This window comes from Pseudophryne corroboree, chromosome 9 (assembly GCF_028390025.1).
Source record: "Pseudophryne corroboree isolate aPseCor3 chromosome 9, aPseCor3.hap2, whole genome shotgun sequence".
NCBI lineage: Eukaryota > Metazoa > Chordata > Amphibia > Anura > Myobatrachidae > Pseudophryne > Pseudophryne corroboree.
In genome coordinates this window covers 329,322,389-329,337,595 of record NC_086452.1, presented here as the reverse complement: position 1 = coordinate 329,337,595, position 15,207 = coordinate 329,322,389, and the positions used below count along the sequence as shown (strand labels likewise).

General features: G+C 44.2%; 1 protein-coding gene and 1 long non-coding RNA gene across 4 annotated transcripts in view; one reads left to right on the top strand and one right to left on the bottom strand.

Annotated features, from left to right (window-relative positions):
• LOC134958149 (uncharacterized) overlaps positions 1–8,752 on the top strand; it is a 35,119-nt gene extending 26,367 nt beyond the window's left edge. Inside the window, exon 3 of the long non-coding RNA XR_010186889.1 lies at positions 8,574–8,752. This is a non-coding gene — a long non-coding RNA (uncharacterized LOC134958149). The remainder of the gene's footprint in view (positions 1–8,573) is intronic.
• The window catches only part of KCNJ4 (potassium inwardly rectifying channel subfamily J member 4), a 189,760-nt gene that overhangs the window by 128,926 nt on the left and 45,627 nt on the right, over positions 1–15,207 (bottom strand). The window lies entirely within an intron of this gene.

Genomic DNA, 15,207 nt, shown 5'->3' with positions numbered 1-15,207 from the left:
TCGCTCCAGACTGCCCTGCATCACCGCCAGCGGGTGGGCTCGGAATTCTGAGCCTTTTCCTCGCACCCCCAGTTGCGGGAGAATGTGAAGGAGGAGATGTTGACAGGTCGCGTTCCGCTTGACTTGACAATTTTGTCACCAGCAGGTCTTTGCACCCCAGCAGACTTGTGTCTGCCGGAAAGAGAGATCCAAGGTAGGCTTTAAATCTAGGATCGAGCACGGTGGCCAAAATGTAGTGCTCTGATTTCAACAGATTGACCACCCGTGAATCCTTGTTAAGCGAATTAAGGGCTGCATCCACAAGTCCCACATGCCTAGCGGAATCGCTCCCTTTTAGCTCCTTCTTCAATGCCTCCAGCTTCTTCTGCAAAAGCCTGATGAGGGGAATGACCTGACTCAGGCTGGCAGTGTCTGAACTGACTTCACGTGTGGCAAGTTCAAAGGGCATCAGAACCTTGCACAACGTTGAAATCATTCTCCACTGCACTTGAGACAGGTGCATTCCACCTCCTATATCGTGCTCAATTGTATAGGCTTGAATGGCCTTTTGCTGCTCCTCCAACCTCTGAAGCATATAGAGGGTTGAATTCCACCTCGTTACCACTTCTTGCTTCAGATGATGGCAGGGCAGGTTCAGTAGTTTTTGGTGGTGCTCCAGTCTTCTGTACGTGGTGCCTGTACGCCGAAAGTGTCCCGCAATTTTTCTGGCCACCGACAGCATCTCTTGCACGCCCCTGTCGTTTTTTAAAAAATTCTGCACCACCAAATTCAAGGTATGTGCAAAACATGGGACGTGCTGGAATTTGCCCATATTTAATGCACACACAATATTGCTGGCGTTGTCCGATGCCACAAATCCACAGGAGAGTCCAATTGGGGTAAGCCATTCCGCGATGATCTTCCTCAGTTGCCGTAAGAGGTTTTCAGCTGTGTGCGTATTCTGGAAAGCGGTGATACAAAGCGTAGCCTGCCTAGGAAAGAGTTGGCGTTTGCGAGATGCTGCTACTGGTGCCGCCGCTGCTGTTCTTGCGGCGGGAGTCCATACATCTACCCAGTGGGCTGTCACAGTCATATAGTCCTGACCCTGCCCTGCTCCACTTGTCCACATGTCCGTGGTTAAGTGGACATTGGGTACAACTGCATTTTTTAGGACACTGGTGAGTCTTTTTCTGACGTCCGTGTACATTCTCGGTATCGCCTGCCTAGAGAAGTGGAACCTAGATGGTATTTGGTAACGGGGGCACACTGCCTCAATAAATTGTCTAGTTCCCTGTGAACTAACGGCGGATACCGGACGCACGTCTAACACCAACATAGTTGTCAAGGCCTCAGTTATCCACTTTGCAGTAGGATGACTGTTGTGATATTTCATCTTCCTCGCAAAGGACTGTTGAACAGTCAATTGCTTACTGGAAGTAGTACAAGTGGGCTTACGACTTCCCCTCTGGGATGACCATCGACTCCCAGCGGCAACAACAGCAGCGCCAGCAGCAGTAGGCGTTACACGCAAGGATGCATCGGAGGAATCCCAGGCAGGAGAGGACTCGTCAGAATTGCCAGTGACATGGCCTGCAGGACTATTGGCATTCCTGGGGAAGGAGGAAATTGACACTGAGGGAGTTGGTGGGGTGGTTTGCGTGAGCTTGGTTACAAGAGGAAGGGATTTACTGGTCAGTGGACTGCTTCCGCTGTCACCCAAAGTTTTTGAACTTGTCACTGACTTATTATGAATGCGCTGCAGGTGACGTATAAGGGAGGATGTTCCGAGGTGGTTAACGTCCTTACCCCTACTTATTACAGCTTGACAAAGGGAACACACGGCTTGACACCTGTTGTCCGCATTTCTGGTGAAATACCTCCACACCGAAGAGCTGATTTTTTTGGTATTTTCACCTGGCATGTCAACGGCCATATTCCTCCCACGGACAACAGGTGTCTCCCCGGGTGCCTGACTTAAACAAACCACCTCACCATCAGAATCCTCCTGGTCAATTTCCTCCCCAGCGCCAGCAACACCCATATCCTCCTCATCCTGGTGTACTTCAACACTGACATCTTCAATCTGACTATCAGGAACTGGACTGCGGGTGCTCCTTCCAGCACTTGCAGGGGGCGTGCAAATGGTGGAAGGCGCATGCTCTTCACGTCCAGTGTTGGGAAGGTCAGGCATCGCAACCGACACAATTGGACTCTCCTTGTGGATTTGGGATTTCGAAGAATGCACAGTTCTTTGCTGTGCTGCTTTTGCCAGCTTGAGTCTTTTCATTTTTCTAGCGAGAGGCTGAGTGCTTCCATCCTCATGTGAAGCTGAACCACTAGCCATGAACATAGGCCAGGGCCTCAGCCGTTCCTTGCCACTCCGTGTGGTAAATGGCATATTGGCAAGTTTACGCTTCTCCTCTGACAATTTTATTTTAGGTTTTGGAGTCCTTTTTTTTCTGATATTTGGTGTTTTGGATTTGACATGCTCTGTACTATGACATTGGGCATCGGCCTTGGCAGACGACGTTGCTGGCATTTCATCGTCTCGGCCATGACTAGTGGCAGCAGCTTCAGCACGAGGTGGAAGTGGATCTTGATCTTTCCCTAATTTTGGAACCTCAACATTTTTGTTCTCCATATTTTAATAGGCACAACTAAAAGGCACCTCAGGTAAACAATGGAGATGGATACTAGTATACAATTATGGACTGCCTGCCGACTGCAGACACAGAGGTAGCCACAGCCGTGAACTACCGTACTGTACTGTGTCTGCAGCGAATATAGACTGGTTGATAAAGAGAAGATGTCTATGTAACTATGTATGTATAAAGAAGACTGAAAAAAATCCACGGTTAGGTGGTATACAATTAAGGACGGACTGCCTGCCGAGTGCAGACACAGCGGTAGCCACAGCCGTGAACTACCGTACTGTACTGTGTCTGCAGCTAATATAGACTGGTTGATAAAGAGAAGATGTCTATGTAACTATGTATGTATAAAGAAGAATGAAAAAAATCCACGGTTAGGTGGTATTACAATTATGGACGGACTGCCTGCCGAGTGCAGAGACACAGAGGTAGCCACAGCCGTGAACTACCGTACTGTGTCTGCTGCGACTGGATGATAAATGATATAAAAAATATATATATATCACTACTGCAGCCGGACAGGTATATATTATATATTATATAATGACGGACCTGCTGGACACTGTCTGTCAGCAGAATGAGTTTTATTTTTATAGAATAAAAAAAAAAAAAAACACACAAGTGAAGTCACACGACGAGTGTTTAACTTTTTCAGGCAATCACAATATAAGTATACTACTAACTATACTGGTGGTCAGTGTGGTCAGGTCACTGGTCAGTCACACTGGCAGTGGCACTCCTGCAGCAAAAGTGTGCACTGTTTAATTTTAATATAATATGTACTCCTGGCTCCTGCTATAACCTATAACTGGCACTGCAGTAGTGCTCCCCAGTCTCCCCCACAATTATAAGCTGTGTGAGCTGAGCAGTCAGACAGATATATATAATATTATATATAGATAATAGATGATGCAGCACACTGGCCTGAGCCTGAGCAGTGCACACAGATATGGTATGTGACTGACTGAGTCACTGTGTGTATCGCTTTTTTCAGGCAGAGAACGGATATATTAAATAAACTGCACTGTGTGTCTGGTGGTCACTCACTATATAATATATTATGTACTCCTGGCTCCTGCTATAACCTATAACTGGCACTGCAGTAGTGCTCCCCAGTCTCCCCCACAATTATAAGCTGTGTGAGCTGAGCAGTCAGACAGATATATATAATATTATATATAGATAATAGATGATGCAGCACACTGGCCTGAGCCTGAGCAGTGCACACAGATATGGTATGTGACTGACTGAGTCACTGTGTGTATCGCTTTTTTCAGGCAGAGAACGGATATATTAAATAAACTGCACTGTGTGTCTGGTGGTCACTCACTATATAATATATTATGTACTCCTGGCTCCTGCTATAACCTATAACTGGCACTGCAGTAGTGCTCCCCAGTCTCCCCCACAATTATAAGCTGTGTGAGCTGAGCAGTCAGACAGATATATATAATATTATATATAGATAATAGATGATGCAGCACACTGGCCTGAGCCTGAGCAGTGCACACAGATATGGTATGTGACTGACTGAGTCACTGTGTGTATCGCTTTTTTCAGGCAGAGAACGGATATATTAAATAAACTGCACTGTGTGTCTGGTGGTCACTCACTATATAATATATTATGTACTCCTGGCTCCTGCTATAACCTATAACTGGCACTGCAGTAGTGCTCCCCAGTCTCCCCCACAATTATAAGCTGTGTGAGCTGAGCAGTCAGACAGATATATATAATATTATATATAGATAATAGATGATGCAGCACACTGGCCTGAGCCTGAGCAGTGCACACAGATATGGTATGTGACTGAGTCACTGTGTGCTGTGTATCGCTTTTTTCAGGCAGAGAACGGATTATAAATATAAAGTAAACTGCACTGTCCTCACTAGTAAACTCTCTCCACTCAGTCTCTACACTTCTACAGTAACAGTACTCCTCCTAGTCAGCTCCAGTAAATCTCTCTCAGTCTCTTATAATCTAAATGGAGAGGACGCCAGCCACGTCCTCTCCCTATCAATCTCAATGCACGTGTGAAAATGGCGGCGACGCGCGGCTCCTTATATAGAATCCGAGTCTCGCGATAGAATCCGAGCCTCGCGAGAATCCGACAGCGTCATGATGACGTTCGGGCGCGCTCGGGTTAACCGAGCAAGGCGGGAAGATCCGAGTCGCTCGGACCCGTGAAAAAAAACATGAAGTTCTGGCGGGTTCGGATTCAGAGAAACCGAACCCGCTCATCTCTACCCTGTACCCTATCTCTATGGTCCTGCTGGTCACACTGCTGCCCTGTACCCTGTCTCTATGGCCCTGCTGGTCACACTGCTGCCCTGTACCCTGTCTCTATGGTCCTGCTGGTCACACTGCTGCCATGTACTCTGTCTCTATGGCCCTGCTGGTCACACTGCTGCCCTGTACTTTGTCTCTATGGCCCTGCTGGTCACACTGCTCCCTGTACCCTGTCTCTATGGCCCTGCTGGTCACACTGCCACCCCCGTGCCCTGTCCTTATGGCCCTGCTGGTCACACTGCTGCCCTGTACCCTGTCTCTATGGCCACGCTGATCACACTGCTGCCCTGTACTTTGTCTCTATGGCCCTGCTGGTCACACTGATCCCTGTACTCTGTCTCTATGGCCCTGCTGATCACACTGCTGCCCTGTACCCTGTCTCTATGGCCCTGCTGGTCACACTGCCACCCCCGTGCCCTGTCCTTATGGCCCTGCTGGTCACACTGCTGCCCTGTACTCTGTCTCTATGGCCCTGCTGGTCACACTGCTGCCCTGTACCCTGTCTCTATGGCCCTGCTGGTCACACTGCTGCCCTGTACTCCGTCTCTATGGCCCTGCTGGTCACACTGATCCCTGTACTCTGTCTCTATGGCCCTGCTGATCACACTGCTGCCCTGTACCCTGTCTCTATGGCCCTGCTGGTCACACTGCTGCCCTGTACCCTGTCTCTATGGCCCTGCTGGTCACACTGCCACCCCCGTGCCCTGTCCTTATGGCCCTGCTGGTCACACTGCTGCCCTGTACCCTGTCTCTATGGCCCTGCTGGTCACACTTCTGCCCTGTACTCGGTCTCTATGGCCACGCTGATCACACTGCTGCCCTGTACTCTGTCTCTATGGCCCTGCTGGTCACACTGCTGCCCTGTACTTTGTCTCTACGGCCCTGCTGGTCACACTGCTGCCATGTACTCTGTCTCTATGGCCCTGCTGGTCACACTGCTGCCCTGTACTTTGTCTCTACGGCCCTGCTGGTCACACTGCTGGCCTGTACTCTGTCTCTATGGCCCTGCTGGTCACACTGCTGCCCTGTACTTTGTCTCTATGGCCCTGCTGGTCACACTGCTGCGATGTACTCTGTCTCTATGGCCCTGCTGGTCACACTGCTGCCCTGTACTTTGTCTCTATGGCCCTGCTGGTCACACTGCTGGCCTGTACTCTGTCTCTATGGCCCTGCTGGTCACACTGCTGCCCTGTACTTTGTCTCTATGGCCCTGCTGGTCACACTGCTGCCATGTACTCTGTCTCTATGGCCCTGCTGGTCACACTGCCACCCCGTGCCCTGTCCTTATGGCCCTGCTGGTCACACTGCTGCCCTGTACCCTGTCTCTATGGCCACGCTGATCACACTGCTGCCCTGTACTCTGTCTCTATGGCCCTGCTGGTCACACTGCTGCCCTGTACTTTGTCTCTATGGCCCTGCTGGTCACACTGCTGCCCTGTACTCTGTCTCTATGGCCCTGCTGGTCACACTGCTGCCCTGTACCCTGTCTCTATGGCCCTGCTGGTCACACTGCTGCCCTGTACTCTGGCTCTATGGCCCTGCTGGTCACATTCCCAAACATACATTGGGGGGTTTTCCAGAAGACTTTCTTTATACCTACTCATGTGGCAAAATCTACCCAAAATGCCAAAAAAGTTGTTTTTTTAATTAAAATGACAAGAAAGTGCACTAAAAGGAAAGTGTATATTTCTGCTTCGGACAGAAACAAAATCATTTGTGGCTCATCTAAAATGCAGATAGTAACTGCAGATAACTTGTGCTGGATAGTGAAAGTGCTCAGTATTGTCCTGTAAAAGGGATTTAGTGTTAAGAAACACCACTGCAAATAGACATTGGGATCTTGAGTGTTACCAACATCTACTTTTGGATTTCCATGTGATGTGCAAACTTAAAGGAGTAAATGTCAAGAGAGCTCTTTTAAAGACCAAGACGAGCATCTGTTGTTTATTGTATTGATTATAAACCTGTATTAGTCACACCTTCTGTTATAAATAAATGTTCCAGGGTGGCTTCTACAGCAAATATGTGTAAAGATCCTTGTTTAAAGGGGCCCATACATCAGAAGTGTATCTGTCCAATTTGCTGTTCTTCTGATGAGTGCATCAGGCAGGGATTGGCCAAATCTAACATGTTGGAAATCCTTGATTCACCAGTTCAGACCCAAAAATGATCTGAATCATTGAGTCGTGGAATTTTAACCTGATTCATTTTGTGATCCCCTGACAAATCAACGATCATCTGAGTCACTGGTGGATCAGATCGGCCTCTGAGAATTGTCCCGTAGATGTATGGATAGTATAAATGTTAGATGTTAAAGTACATGACGGGGAGGGTTCGGTATGAGTTACCGCCGCACGGGATGACGTATGTCAGTCTACCGACATCGGCATCCCGAGCGGTAGAATGCTGGCGGGGGTATACCGGCAGCAGTATGGTGCCCCCGTCGGGATCTCGATGGCAGTATTGTGACAGCCAGGATCCAGTGGGGAGTGTGCTCTCCAATCCTCCCTCTATTGTTGATAGTGGTCCTGAACATTATCCAGACAAGCAAGACTTGTGTTAAGATTTAAGACTATAACCCCAATATTCTTTAAATATACCGCTAAGTCACAGTGCAGGGGTGTTACATTTGATTTGTGTTTGTAATACGTATTTAGAAGGAGCCACACTTCTCTAATATTCATGCTGAATTGTTCCTCTGACAGTAAAGAGATTGCAGAGAGGGACAGAAAGTGTACTGGTCTAACAGTAGAAATAAAAAGGTGGACAGAGATGTTTTACCTGGGCTCTTCCTGGGCAGTATGTACTAACGCTGAAAATTCAGAGAACTGATTTTGGGAGAGTTCAGTAGTAACAAGTGGGCTGGTTCAGGAGGGGAGATTCCTGTATCATTACTCCTCATGGGAGAAAGGGGTGTATCTAACCAATGCAATTTATTTATCTCTCTCCTCCACTATGAATGAATGAGACCGAGTACTGCACATTCCCGAAAAGTAACTAGCGCATGAGAAGACGTCACCATTGAAGAAAGAAGTCTTTCACGATTTCAATGGCTGGATGTGCTGGACTTCAGACACCAATTGTATTCTTCTCTAGGACAGCAGGTTATCAGAGGAGCTGTTCTGGCTCTGCAAGATTGTGAAATGGTTGCGATGCAATTTTACGATGTTGTAAAACGCTGTAACCCCTGTTTTTATGTATTACAAGGTGAGGGAGATCTGGGCATTAGACGTCTCCCATATGTGGAAAAGGTAATATTTTGTGTAATTGTCTGGTGATCACATGCGATCACCAGACGCCAGGGACCTGCAGCCTCATCTCTTTTTTTTGCAGTGGTTATGCAGTGTGAATGGCGAATGGGATTTGTCATCTGAATTTCTTTTTATGTATAGGCAGACAAGCGCCATTCATTGTCTGCCCTGAAGGGGTTAACCCAGAGGTTCCCAAACTTGGTCCTCAAGGCACCCTAACAGTTCAGGATTTAGGGATATCCATTATAGAGCACAGGTGACTTAATTAGTACCTAATGAATTTGAGTTAACCATCTGTCCTCTAGCATGGATAATATCCTTAAAACCTGGACTGTTAGGGTGCCTTGAGGGCTGTGTTTGGGAACCACTGGGATAACCTACCAATATGTCTTATGTCTTTCAGGTATGAGAAGAAATTGGAGCTCACAGAGGAAACCAATGCAAACAAGGGGAGAAAATCCACACGCCACACAGATAAGGCTGCAGATGGAACTAATTCCATGACCATAGTGCTGAGATGCTAACTATTGTACCATCTTGCTCCTCATATCTCTATGCAGGTATTAACCTATCTTTGTGCATTAATTTAATTGGTCATAAAGTTCCTTTTTATCTCCCATTATGCAAGATTTTGCAAGTTTGTTTTTTGTTGTTGTTTTTAAGATATGTTTTATGAAAATGCAATACAAAACAAGACAAAACAATAAGCTATGCCAGACTGCACATGTAAAGAGGAATACAAAGTGTTATAAATACAAAAAAGTACATTATGAGTAACTTTGTGTAAGGGCAGCATAGAATGTCATGAAAAAAGGAGAAAAATAACAAATATATAGCTGAGGTAGTGCCATTATTTACAAAGGGATCTAAAAATCATCCTGGGAACTATCAACCAGTTAGTATAACCTCTATAGTGGGTAAAATATTGGAAGGAATTTTGAGGGATAGCATAGAGGATTATCTGTGGAATTCTAAGTTTATTAGCAATAGTCAGCATGGGTTTGTGAGGGACAGATCATGTCAAACTAACTTAATTAGCTTCTACGAGGAAGTGAGCGATAATCTCAACCAGGCAGTGGATGTGGTCTTTTTAGATTTTGCAAAAGCCTTCGATACGATGCCTCACAGGAGACTGATCATCAAATTAAGGGAACTTGGACTTGGAAATACTATTTGTACATGGATAGGAAATTGTCTGGATAACAGGGTACAACGAGTACCAGTAGTCAGCGGAATACCACAAGGGTCCGTAATTGGCCTGCTACTGTTCAATATATTTATTAATGATCTAGGAATAGGCCTGGGAAGCACAGTGTCAATCTTTGCAGATGATACTAAACTGTGTAAGGTAATTCATTCAGAAATCGATGTGGAGTCTCTACAGAATGACTTACTTAAACTTGAAACTTGGGCGTCTAAATGGGGAATGAGATTCATGTTGAAAAATGCAGTTATGCACTTTAGGATTAGAAGCAAACTTGCATCCTAGACTTTTAATAGGGAAAATATAGGTTAGCAGTAGTGGAAAAAGATTTGGGGGTGCTCATAGATAATAGGCTTAATAACAGTACACAATGTCAAAATGCAGCAAAGAAGGCAAGTAAAGTCCTTGTGTGCATAAAATGGGGTATTGAGTCAAGGGAAGAGGATGTAATCCTGCCTCTGTATAAATCATTGGTACATCCGCATCTGGAATATTGTGTTCAATTTTGGGCACCATATTATAAAAAAAGATATCGGGGAGATCGAAAGAGTTCAAATTGATATAGTTATCAATAGGTACGAAACCATTATTTTGGCTGGTGCATTATAATATGCACTGCTTAATACGGATACAGGTTGAACCAGATAGTGAGGTTGAAAAGAGGCAAAATGCCTAACTATGTAATTATGTAACTATGAAAACATTACACAATAAATAATATGCAAAGAAACCTATAGATCATTTGGAAGAACCATGGCTGTAACATCAAAACATAAACAAGGTAAATACTTCATCTGGTGTGGATGGGGATGAAGGGAGATGTGTGTGTTGGGGGGGGGGGGGGGGGGGGTCCAGAGTAATCAGATACATAATTCTGAGTTTTATGAAGGTGATGTGAGGAAATAAGATATTGATAACTATTCTAAACTAAGTTAATATACCCCAAGCTATCCGTAAAGGAACCAATTAGTTTATTCAAATTGTTTCATATTGTGGTTGTGGGTTTGAAAAGAGTAGAAATATAGGGATTTGTACAATTATTTTTCAATTTCTTTTTCAATGTATGCATTTGAACTCATGGAGGATTGGAGGGGTTGATGATATCCAGTTCCTCAGAATTATTTATTTAGCTACAGTTAGGATAACCGTTAATAAGGGTTTAACATTAGCTGCATTAAGGGTGGACAATAGGGAAGACCATACAGTATAACAAAATGACAAAATAGCACGGGAATACAGTAGCGCACGCAGGGGGGGTTCCGAGTACCTGGAAACCCCCTCGATGAGCCAAATGTTTTATTATTGAGACGGAGACAGCATTGAGATCCAGACCTACTATGTATTATATATATATATATATATATACTACCGTTCAAAAGTTTGGGGTCAATTAGAAATTTCCACTCTTTTTTTTTAAGAAAAGCACAGTTTTTTTCAAAGAAGATAACATTAAATTAATCAGAAATACACTCTATACATTGTTAATGTGGTAAATGACTATACTAGCTGCAAACATCTGGTTTTTAATGGAATATCTACATAGGTGTATAGAGGCCCATTTCTAGCAACCATCACTCCAGTGTACTAATCTAAGCAGTCTTTGCTAAGCGCGGAAGAAGACTAATGGATGATTAGAAAACCCTTGAAAACCCTTGTACAATTATGTTAGCACAGCTGAAAATGGGTTTGCTTGTTAGAGAAGCTATAAAACTGGACTTCCTTTGAGCTAGTTGAGTATCTGGAACATCACATTTGTGGGTTCAATTATACTCTCAAAATGTCAAGAAAAAGAGAACTTTCATGTGAAACTCGACAGTCTATTCTTGTGTGTACTGCTCCTTTCAGAGAATAGCACAAACAGGTCCTCAACTGACAGCTTCATTAAATGGTACCCACAAAACGCCAGTGTCAACGTCTACAGTGAAGAGGCGACTCCGGGATGCTGGCCTTCTAGGCAGAGTGGCAAAGAAAAAGCCATATCTGAGACTGGCCAATAAAAGGAAAAGATTAATATGGGCAAAAGAACACAGACATTGGACAGAGGAAGATTGGAAAAAAGCATTATGGACAGACAAATAGAAGTTTGAGGTGTTTGGATCACACAGAAGAACATTTGTGAGACACAGAACAAGTGAAAAGATGCTGGAAGAGTGCCTGACGCCATCTGTCAAGCATAGTGGAGGTAATGTGATGGTCTGGGGCTGCTTTGGTGCTGGTAAAGTGGGAGATTTGTACAAGGTAAAAGGGATTTTGAATAAGGAAGGCTATCACTCTATTTTGCAATGCCATGCCATTCTCTGTGGACAGCGCTTGATTGGAGACCATTTCCTCCTACAACAGGACACACCTCCAAATTATGCAAGAAGTATTTAGGGAAGAAGCAGGCAGCATTGAGCTGTTGTGGGAGCAGCTTGACCATATGGTACGCAAGAAGTGCCCATCAAGCCAATCCAACTTGTGGTAGGTGCTTCAGGAAGCGTGGGATGAAATTTCTTCAGATTACCTCAACAAAGTAACAGCTAGAATGCCAAAGGTCTGCAATGCTGTAATTTCTGCAAAGGGAACATCCTTTGACGAAAGCAAAGTTTGAAGGACAAAAGTATTATTTCAAATAAAAATCAATATTTCTAACCTTGGCAATGTCTCGACTATATGTTCTATTCATTTTCAACTCATTTGATAAATAAAAGTTTCCATGGAAAACAAGAAATTGTCTGGGTGTCCCCAAACTTTTGAACGGTAATGTATGTGTGATCTATATATATATATATATATATATATATATATATATCTCTGTATGTCTTACAGGTACACAGAATGCCGTCTGTCAGTATACTGACAACAACATCCTGTCTGTTGAAAGCGAGGTGCAAGTCCCCTCGTGGGCTCGCTGCGCTCGCAACGTCTCGGGCCCGGTGGCTCACTTCGCTCGCCACATATTATATTCCCACTCGGTTGATGGATTGGACCCACCAACCGAGTGGAATACCCTGTGGATGACAGGATTCCGCCGTCGATCTCCTGAACGGCGGGATCCCGACAGCCGGCATTTTAACTGCATCATATATATATATATATATATATATATATATATAGATATATATATAGATATATATAGAGAGAGAGAGAGAGAGACACACACACATACACACCCACGGAAACCCCCCTGGATAAATCCTGCGTTTGCCCCTAGATTATGATCCTTATGTAGCTGCAGACCTAAAAAAGAAACATTAATAAAAGGCAGTGCCTCACCCAGACTATGGGGGTTATTCAGGTTTGATTGCAGATTCTGCTAAAAAAACAGAATCTGCAATCCTTTCTTTCGCATGCTGGAGGCCGCCCAGTGCAGAGCAAGGCCATCCAGCATGCTGACTGTGCCGCCCAGCAATTTACTTGCAGTTGTAGCAACTGTGGACAACCCCCTGCCGCAGACGGCCTGCCACAATTTTTTACATTAGAGCGGCTGCTTGTGACATCACGCAGCTGCCCCACCCCATTTGAAGTGACCCGCCTCAACAATGCTGTCACGCCGCACTGTGAATGCCTGTCAATCAGGCAGAGGTGTTCTCAGCCAACGCGATTCATTCGCATTGGCCTGGCTCGCAGAACGGGACCTGCGGGTGATCATTGGCGCTTTCTAGGGCAAATTGATGCTACCTGAATAACGCCCTATGTCTACGTTCCTGCAATACCAGAAATTGTGTTGGAAAGATGCATTGGATCTTCATTAATACCCTGCGAGTTGCAGGAACTGACATCATTCTGGCGATTTAGCTCTTAGATTAAAAGTAGCAATAATTTAAAAGGCAATAACTTATTTTTTACTTTTAAATTATTGCTGTTATAAATCTAAGGCTAAATGGCTGGAATTGTGCAAATCCTCGAAACTCGCAGGCTATTACATAAGGGACACTGGGGTAAATTTACTAAGATGGGAGTTCTATTTAAGATGGGTCATTGCAAGTTTATTTCAGAGTTGCCTACCCTCCCTCGTTCTGCAGGAGACTCCCTGAAATAGTAGCAATCTCCCTCACTACCTGAATAGACCAGCAATCTCCCTGATTTTACTTTACATTCTTGGGGTAAAAAAATAAATCAGAGATACATACATTCAAATGAGTTCATCAGTGCCATTTCCCTGCAATGTTATAAGGCACAATGATCACGATGGCTACATGCTCTTCTAAAACACAATACATAAACAGTTCCTGAAAAATATGAGTGTCTTTTCTTCAACAAGTAGATCATACAAACTTTGGGGCTCATTTACATTTGGATGTAAGTCATTTTTATGACACGCCTTTCAGATGTAGCAGTACACATCCGCGCTGATAGGAGATTTCACAATCTCCCTGAAATGCTTTTCCAAAAGTAGGCAAGTATGATTTATTTTTATAGACCATTTTTTATGGAAGATTTTACAGTGGGTAACAAGGTGGTATCATGCGCCACATGAGGTTACATTCTAACTTCTAGAGGTGAAAGGAACATCAAATTGTTACTTTGTAAGTAATGAAACATTCAAAATAACCTTAATAAGTAATTAATCAATGTCTTGTTTCCTACAACATATTGCTCCATAATACACTGCATGCACCTCTGGCACTAAAGAGGATATAAAATAAGTCTATCAACATCTGATTTTAAGAGGATTATGACGCCACTGAGCATCTGTTGAAGAAACTGGTCTCCTTCTCCCACATGTGCGAGAATAATTGAACTTCATCCTACAGTCTATAAATAGTCTGAACATGAGCTGCTGTTGTTGTTGGGTTTTTTCAACCTAGCTCATATAACCACCTTTTCCACATTATCTTCTACAGGTTTTACAATACAGTTACATACAAATATATTGAGAAAGTAACTGACATTTGTATTGGTGGCTGTACTGTTGTCAGTGCAGAAGCCTCAATGTCTTTTCCTGAAATGATTTGCAAAGGTGGAGTTTCTGCTAAATGCTTTGGAAAACACTGAATTAGACCGAGTCTATCATTAGGTGAACCAAGGGGGTTTCCTAGGGCGCCAATGGTTCGGGGCACAGAAAACACTAAATTAGTTATATAATGTCACCCATCCAGGGGCTTATGCAGAGTTGTAAATAGTCTGTTTTGTTGGATCTTGTGATTTTGTAGCACCCTATAATTATAAGAAACTGTGGGATTCTGTGACTCAGTAGCATTTCTACCTGCAAGGGGGTAACTGGGTGTCATCTGGGTAATCACACAAAGGCTCAGCTGACTGATGGCGTGTTCTGAGCATGTAGTCAGAATTGTGGGCTATAGGTATGGGGCTATAGTTTTAACAAAGTAAAAATCACTTAGTGCGCAACAGATTCGCCACACATACACCCTCTCCTTGAAGATAACTTCCACCCTTCACCAATCTGGATTCCCTTAAAAACCAGGCATTTTAAGAACTGTTTGGCCACAGATCTTTCAAATCCGGTAAATATCTGCTGCTATCATTGATCATGGGCCTCTGCTATTTCTGATTATTGCCTATATATTGAAGATATTGCTTATATTGTTTTATTGTGTTTGAGGTGTAAAACTGTACTTCACTAAATTATTATTATTTTTTTATTACATTATGACGCACCTGTGATTCGGAGACACATCATGAAAAATATCATCTCCAGTTAACGTTGAAGAGCGCTGGCTAAATCTCCTCTCCGTTGTTTTCTATATAGGTATGGGGCTGATTGCGGCTACTTCCGGAGCAGATGGAAATGGCCAGTGTGACTGCATAAACAGTGTAACATTGCAAACTAGCAAATATCCGCTTATAGCTCCATGCAATTGAGGCTGACTTGCATGTAGCTGTAAATTGG